Here is a 7,610-nt window from a genome sequence, read left to right on the forward strand (position 1 = left end):
TGGCTGCTCATTGCCACAACTGCTCAGTGCCACGGCTGCTCAGTGCCAGGCTGCTCAATGCCATGGCTGCTCAGTGCCAGGCTGCTCAGTGCCTGCTGCTCAGTGCCAGGCTGCTCAGTGCCTGCTGCTCAATACCAGGCTGCTCAATGCCAGGCTGCGCCGTGCCTGTGTTTTGCTGAACGTCCTCTGTGGAGTGTCCTTGTGAGCCCTGGGGGGATGGCGTGCTTCTCGCTCCACCCCACGCTTATCCACCCCGCGCTTAACCGTTCAAAACTAAGGAAGAACAATTAGTGTCAACGGGGTTAAAACAAGTGCCGTTTGAGCATTTCAAAAAGACGCGAACACCTAGGATTCAGCAAACGGGAGTAACTAAAAGAAATAAAAAACCAGTTGGCAGGGCGACGTGTTCATGAGTAGACACGAAGGAAACCCATTTCCCAAGGGGCACCCCAGGTCCGAGAGGCCTGTCTGCCCCCTGCCCACCCACACGTGGCTGCTCCGGGTCTGGGTTAGATTAGGGAGGCAGGGTGTGAATGCTGGGCTGGGGAGGACGGAAGACCAGCCTGATCGGAACAAATTGAGGACAAAGCGGGCGGGACCTTCCCGTCCTTGGGAGCAAACCTGCTCCCCGCAGGAAGGGGCGGGGCAGCGACACAGTCCTGCCGCACAGGGCCCCCAAGTCACTGCCCATCAGAGCCCCTTTACTGGTGCTGCCACCGAATGAGCCAGAGGTGGAGCCCCGGCTGGAGGGCAGTGAGCTGCCGCTGGGGGCCTGCAGGGCGCGGGGCTCAAGCAGCTAACTGGCCAGGCTGGTGTCCCCTGTCCCCGGCTCCTCACTGTTTGCCTCCTCCAGGCTGCTCTGCTGCCCGGGACACTCGACGTGAACACAGTGGAACACCTCATTTCCTGTGTTGTGTGTTCCAACCATTTGGATGAAGGAGGCAGGCTGTCTTTCAAAAGTGACCGGCTGCCAGGACTTGCAGGAGACTTCAGTTCTGTCGGCCACCATGGTCCACTGTGGCTGGGTGGTGGAAACCTTAATGTAGTAGCTGTAGCTTCCATCGTCACATCCCAAAGTAACAGCCGTATTGACCCAGTCATGTACGGCTGTGCCAGCTGAACCACAGGGGCCCCGCTTCCTAGCTGATGGCATGTGTAGCCAGAATCCCAATCATACTTCTTGGTGTCCCCGTTCAGCAAGGCATTTCGGCTCCGACTGACTCCTTCAGTCACACTGGCACAATCAGCAATCGTTGCGACATTCTCCCTGGGAACTATCAGGCCCTCTCGAGAGTGAAGGTTTGGTTTGTAAACATACATTCAAAAGCCACAACGTGAAAAATCTTGTTCACTGTGTTGTGAGTCCCAACTATTCGGATATATCCGTGGCTGAAGTGCAGGTGGAGGTGCGGACTTGTGGAGTCTGGGAGAGGCTGGGGAGCGGAGCAGGTCGGGGAGAGGTGGCCGGGAGTCTGGCCAAACATCATTTTTTTAATGTTGTGCTCCAGGTGATTCAAAATTGAGGCCAATGTTTAGCGGAAGGGCTCTCTGCCCCAGTTTATTTGTGAAGAGCTGGCTTTGGTCCAGGGGAGGTAACTGGGTGCTCTGTTTGGTTTGAGAGGAGCAGAACAGGCCACATTGTCATTGCAGTGTCAGAATTTGTGCATGTGTTGAAGGGTAGAGCACAGGAAAGAAAGTAGAGAAAAAACTCAGTTTGGTCTTCATGTAGGATCTCATTGTTTCTGAATCTCTCCTGTGACAAAGGACAAGGGAGTGTGACATTTTTCATCATTTCAAGTTCCTTCTGCCTGTGAGCGTGGTGGAAGCAGAGGAAGAGGCTGTGCTTAGGCCTTTGAAAGCATATCCTCAAGACGCAGATGTGATTCCGCAACATAAGACGCCTGAGGAAACCACCCGGAGCAGGAGGAGGAAGAGGACAACATGGCTGCTCCTCAGGTAAATGCCCTGTCTTGGGTCAGTTCTGTGTTTGCATTTCTTTCTAAAGTTCTTGGGTTTAGAAGCTGCAAACCTTTACTTCTCTACTTTGATGTTCCTTCCTAGTGAGGTGGTTTTCAAGTACTTACTTAGTTTTTCTTATGATTGTCTGTTACCTCTTTAAAATGCTACTGGCATTTGAAATATTTCAGTTTCCCAAGATATAAATCAAGAGGAACCTTCAGAGAAACTTCTGGGTAAATTTTATTAGGCTTATGCTGAGCATAAAGAACAACACACAGAAGACTGGAAGGTCCTCTGAACCAACTCAAGGGTGGCTCTGATTGGCTGCTTTAATAAGCTTGGGACAAAGTGCGCCTTTTGAAAAAGGCCTGTTGGTGGAAATTTCCGTTTCAGGGTGGAGTGATTTCCTTTTACAACTGGGTTGCCTGCTTGTTGGCGCCTGTGCTGTGGGGGAAATAATGATGGTGTAGTTCACTGGAGCCACCCCAGGAAGGTCCTTCAACTGCTCATGTGCATCAGCAGTTTCAACATCTATAAGGATGCAGGCCTTTAGGAAGGAGATATTGTCAGCTACCTCTGGGATTTTGAATGGGGGTTGAGGGGTGGTGACATTTCTATACTGTCTCTAGAATATTTTTCTCTTATTTATTTAAATTTTTATTTTTTTAAATATATTTTTATTGATTTCAGAGAGAAAGGGAGAGGGGGAGAGAGAGAGAGAGATAGAAACATCAATGATGAGATAGAATCATTGATTGGCTATCTCCTGCACGCCCCCTACTGGGGATTGAGCCTGCAACCCGGGCATGTGCCCTTGACCGGAATCAAACCCAGGACCCTTCAGTCCACAGACTGACGCTCTATTCATTGAGCCAAACCAGCCAGGGCTATTTTTCTCTTTTTTAAAAAAATATATTTGTATTGATTTCAGAGAAGAAGAGAGAGAAACATCAATGATGAGTGAGAATCATTGATTGGCTGCCTACTGCATGCCCAACACTGAGGATTGAGCCCACAACCCGGGCATGTGCCCTGACTGGGAATCGAACTATGACCTCCTGGCTCATAGGCTGAAGTTCAACTATTGAGCCACACCGGCTGGGAAATATTTTTTTCTTTTGTCGCACAGTTTTCTGTCCATTGTCTCCATCCACATCCCCTATAGGGCACGATGAACTCTTGCCATAAATTAATGACCGTTGTGGGGGAGGAAGATACTTTCTTCTACCTTCAAGGTTCTTTTGGTTGGTCTAATCAGATAGACATGAGACAGATTGCAAGGGAAAATATTGAAGTTTAACAAGTAAAATATGTATGGGAGCTCCACATACATGAGAGAGTCAGAGACCTCACATTCACAGGTTCAGAGACTGAAAGGGAAATTTGATATATAAGACATTCTGAGCCTGGGATGAGGTAATGCACTTTGAAACTTCAGAAGATCTTTGACTGGAGATCACATGTTCAGGAAGTATTAGTTTGCCTACCACCTAGATAGGTAAATAGTCATTTTTGGTTTTAACACGTATCACGGGCCAGGCTCCTAATTTAAATTCTTCTAGGTAGTTAAAGGGGAGAGCAGAAGCTTCTTTTGAACCCACAGGGTTTTGGTGTCTTTAGCTGAAAATAATCCACACACCATTGAAACATAATTTAGGGTGCCTTGTTCTGAACCCCTACGCCTTCAACTTAACAAAAATTATCTTGATTGTTGAAAGTATTACAGATGTCCACTTTTTTCTCCCTACACCTTCAACTTTTGAAAATATTTTCTTTGTGACATGGGAAGGCATTGATAACCAAAATTTCTATTGAGATGGGGTGTGAAGATGGGAAATGTACATTTTAGATTTCGTATGGCTACAACATCAGCTCTCTAGAACAGGATTGAGAAAAATCTGCATTTAATTAGGATGGCCTTAGTGACTCAGAGTAGATCAGAAAGTTCTGAAAAAGAAAAATAATTAGAAGAGACTTGCTCACTACATTGGCAAGAAAGTCTTACTTTTTAAATGCACTGTTAGATTTATAAAATATGGAAGGTATATGTGGATTGAAATTTGGATAAAACTAATGTTGGTGATGATGTGTCCTTCCATGTGCTTCAGTTACATGATGTCACTTCCTTTAAACCTGACTTTCACTTGGTGCAGATGTTCTTGAATTATAGAGTTAATATTTTTTCTTTATCCTCAATAAGAGTCTCACAGAAATATTTTTTTAAAATATCTTTTTATTGATTTCAGAGAGGTAGGAAGAGGGAGAGAGAGAAACGTCAATGATGAGAGAGAATCATTGATTGGCTGCCTCCTACATGCCCCCCAGTCTCATAAATTTGTAAGATTTATGGGGTTCAAGCCCGCAACCCCTGCAATCGACTGTGAGTCGAACTGTGATCTCCTGGTTCATAGATAGACATTCAACCAATGAACCACACTGGCCAGGCCTCACAGAAATCTTTTGAAAAATGTGCATAAACAATCACATTCATCTGAAAACTCTTTTTTCTTTTTAGTCTTTCTTTGCTTGTAGGTTGTATTGCAAAATAAACGCTCTCATTTTTGTTTACCCGGCGATAGAAGCTTCGCAGTTGGAGGCTTTTATCAGTCAGGCCTCAGACCTGTAAACGTTTATTGTATTTCGCAGGCATCACAGACACATACTAGGTAAAGTTTAGAATAATACCCCGCCTCTGTCATTTGCTGGATGTTTTACAAAACAGTCTCATGAAAAAGGAAGAATAATATCATTGTTCTCTGATTTCTTAATGAGTTTTGTTAATTAATTTATTGAAAACTGTTAGAATAATGTCTAGTACATAGTAAATTTTAGAGAAGAACTGTGGTTGGTTGGCTTACTAATTTATGAGGCCTGTAAATTCCATAAAACTCTTCAGTCAAAATCCTGTATACGATTTTTTTTCCTGTGTTTGTTTACTCGGTGCTATCTAAAGGAGCAGTTCATGGTTCAGACACATTGGTGTCCGTAGTTAAAAGTGAGCTGGTTAAACTTGTGGAAACTCAGGCCCCTCCTTAGAACTTCTGAATAAGAATCTGCATTTGTTTCCATCTCCACTTTATTGTTGTACATATTAAAATTTTAGAAGTACTGTTTAGTTTTCACTGAGAATGAATTCTCAACCTAAGAAATATAAATGCTTGATCCTCTATGATTCAAATATAGCACTCAAAAATGGATATGCCTATGTTGGTGCCTTTATTTTTAAAATTTATCTTCCAGAAAAGTAAAGCTTCTACAGTGGTTTTGTGGATCATATGTCATCCTCCTTTCTCAAAATACTTTAGAGAATGTTAGTGTCAAAATGATCTTATTGGATAATTCAGGATACTTTTAGATCAAAACTAGTTCCATTAACTCTGTTTTCATATTGGGTCACATGATGAGCTCTACCCATGGCCACTTGAGTAATTTTTTTTTTTTTTTAAATTTCAGGGACAGTTGACCTTCAGTGATGGGGCCATAGAATTCTCTCAGGAGGAGTGGGCGTGCCTGGACTCAGCTCAGCGGAAACTGTACATGGACGTGATGTTGCAGAACTACAGGAACCTGGAATTCCTGGGGGAGGACCACTTCCTTCCAGAATTTCTCCTCCACCCGCAGTGTTTTGTTTTCTTCATTAGTACAGTGTCTGCTTGTAGCATCTGCTTTTTATGATAGAATTTCAGATCTGTGTTCTCAAGGAAAGAAATTGGTGTTTTGCTATTGTACTTGCAAGTGGAAATCAGGATTGGAAAACTTTAAATGTAGTCTCTGGTATGGTAAAGGTGCTGTCAAAAAATAATATTTGGGGGGATAATTTTCTAGAATACTCTGGTATTCTACAATGTCCTATCCTGTCACTTCTTGAGCACAGGGACCAGATTGGAAATTGGAGAGTCTCCATTAAAACTCATGTTCTTTTTTTCTCATAAATAGGTCTTACTGTGTCTAAGCCAGACCTCACTTTTTTGGAGCAAATGGAGGAGACCTGGGAGTTGGAGGAAGAAAAGACTGTAGTTATCCATCCAGGTAGGTGGGAATGAAGGAAGCAGCTGACCCAGGTGGGAGGCCAAAGGTCAGAGGAAATCAGACCTTAAACTATGGTCTGGAAAGATCTGTTTTAAGGGAAATGATTTTTTAGAGGATGAGGTTTATTTCTGTTTCTGTGTTAGAGGGACAGATCCTCTCCAACACTTAGATGACTGTCATCTAAGGATTCTCCTTCTGCTCCTTGATCTTCCATCACATTTGCAGTGAGAGCCAAAGTCCGCTTCAAACAGAATAATTTCCTTGTAAATTATTCTTTATTTCAATTAGTGTGAGGGTGGTATGACCTGACTGCTTTTGCATTTTGTTGGGGAATGTGGGAAACTTTGTGAATCTTGCTGAGGAATTCTATGTTAAACCAGTTTTTAAGTCTGTTTTCTGCCTCATGTAAGTAGTTTGTGAGAGAAGTGGTTGAGATACTAGAATTTGGTTCCCACATCCCAGGAACACTGGGGATAGGTGTCCAAGTTATCTTATTCTTCCTTCTTTATGATCAAGTCTGTTGCTGATGTTTCTATTTAAATTCAGATACTGTATTCTTCAGTTCCCAATCTCTGTTTGGTTCTCTTTTATATTTTCAGATGCATTTTTAGTTTTGTCATGCATAGGTTTGGTGGTAATACTTAGTTTTCTATGTTTTTTGCTCTATTTTCCAATTGAGCCCATTTAAAATGGTTATTTTGAATTCTTTGTCAGGTAATTAATAGATCTTCATTAACATAGGGCTGACTTATGGAGACTTACTTTGTTCCTCTGGTTGGACTATGTTTTTCTGTTTCTTTGTATGCCTTGTGATCTTTTGTTGCTATTTAAGGTCATGAGAAGCAGATGCCATCCATTTCTTTATGAACTTGCTTTGTATAGGAGAACACAAAGAACAATGAGTTGTGGTAGATTTTTAATGGCCTGTCAAACCTATTCTGGAAAATGTAATCAGTGTGTGTGTGTATGTGTGTGTGTGTGTGATTTTTTCAAATACAGGTAGCATACTGCATATTAGTTTCAGGTGTCCACCCCAGTGTTTATATAACTTAAGTGATCATCCTAATAAATGTCATACCCATCTGACAACATGCATAATTATTAGAATATTATTGACTATATTCCATGTGCTACACTTTATATCCCCATGACTATTCTATTACTACCAATTTGTACTTCTTAATTCCTTTATTTTTATCATCCAATCTCAAACCAGCTTCCCTACTTTCAGCCATCACAATGTTATCTGTATGTATGAGTCTCTTTCTGTTCTGCTTTATCGTTTATTTTGGCATCCACATGATGTGAATATTGATATACTTGAAGTTGTCCCAGAGGTACCTTATACTGTCATAATTTTTTTGGATGCTTTTTTCTTTATGCTGTTTTGATTGGATGTTTTTTGCTTCCTTATATTCCAAATCGCTGTTTTGATTATTGGTTTCATCTTCTGTACTATTGATTTCCTTGAAATTTTTCTTTATTTTAATTAGTATGTGCTTCATTTCTTTTTTTCTTATTTTTTAAAATATATATTTTATTGATTTTTTACAGATAGGAAGGGAGAGGGATAGAGAGTTTGAAGCATCGATGAGAGAGAAACATCGATCAGCTGCCTCTTG

The 7,610-nt window shown here is 42.1% G+C and overlaps 1 pseudogene; it reads left to right on the plus strand.

The window, feature by feature from the left end:
• LOC102255918 overlaps nt 1–7,610 on the plus strand; it is a 100,197-nt pseudogene that overhangs the window by 88,061 nt on the left and 4,526 nt on the right.

This window comes from Myotis brandtii, unplaced genomic scaffold, assembly GCF_000412655.1.
Source record: "Myotis brandtii unplaced genomic scaffold, ASM41265v1 scaffold450, whole genome shotgun sequence".
Classification (NCBI taxonomy): Eukaryota; Metazoa; Chordata; class Mammalia; order Chiroptera; family Vespertilionidae; genus Myotis; species Myotis brandtii.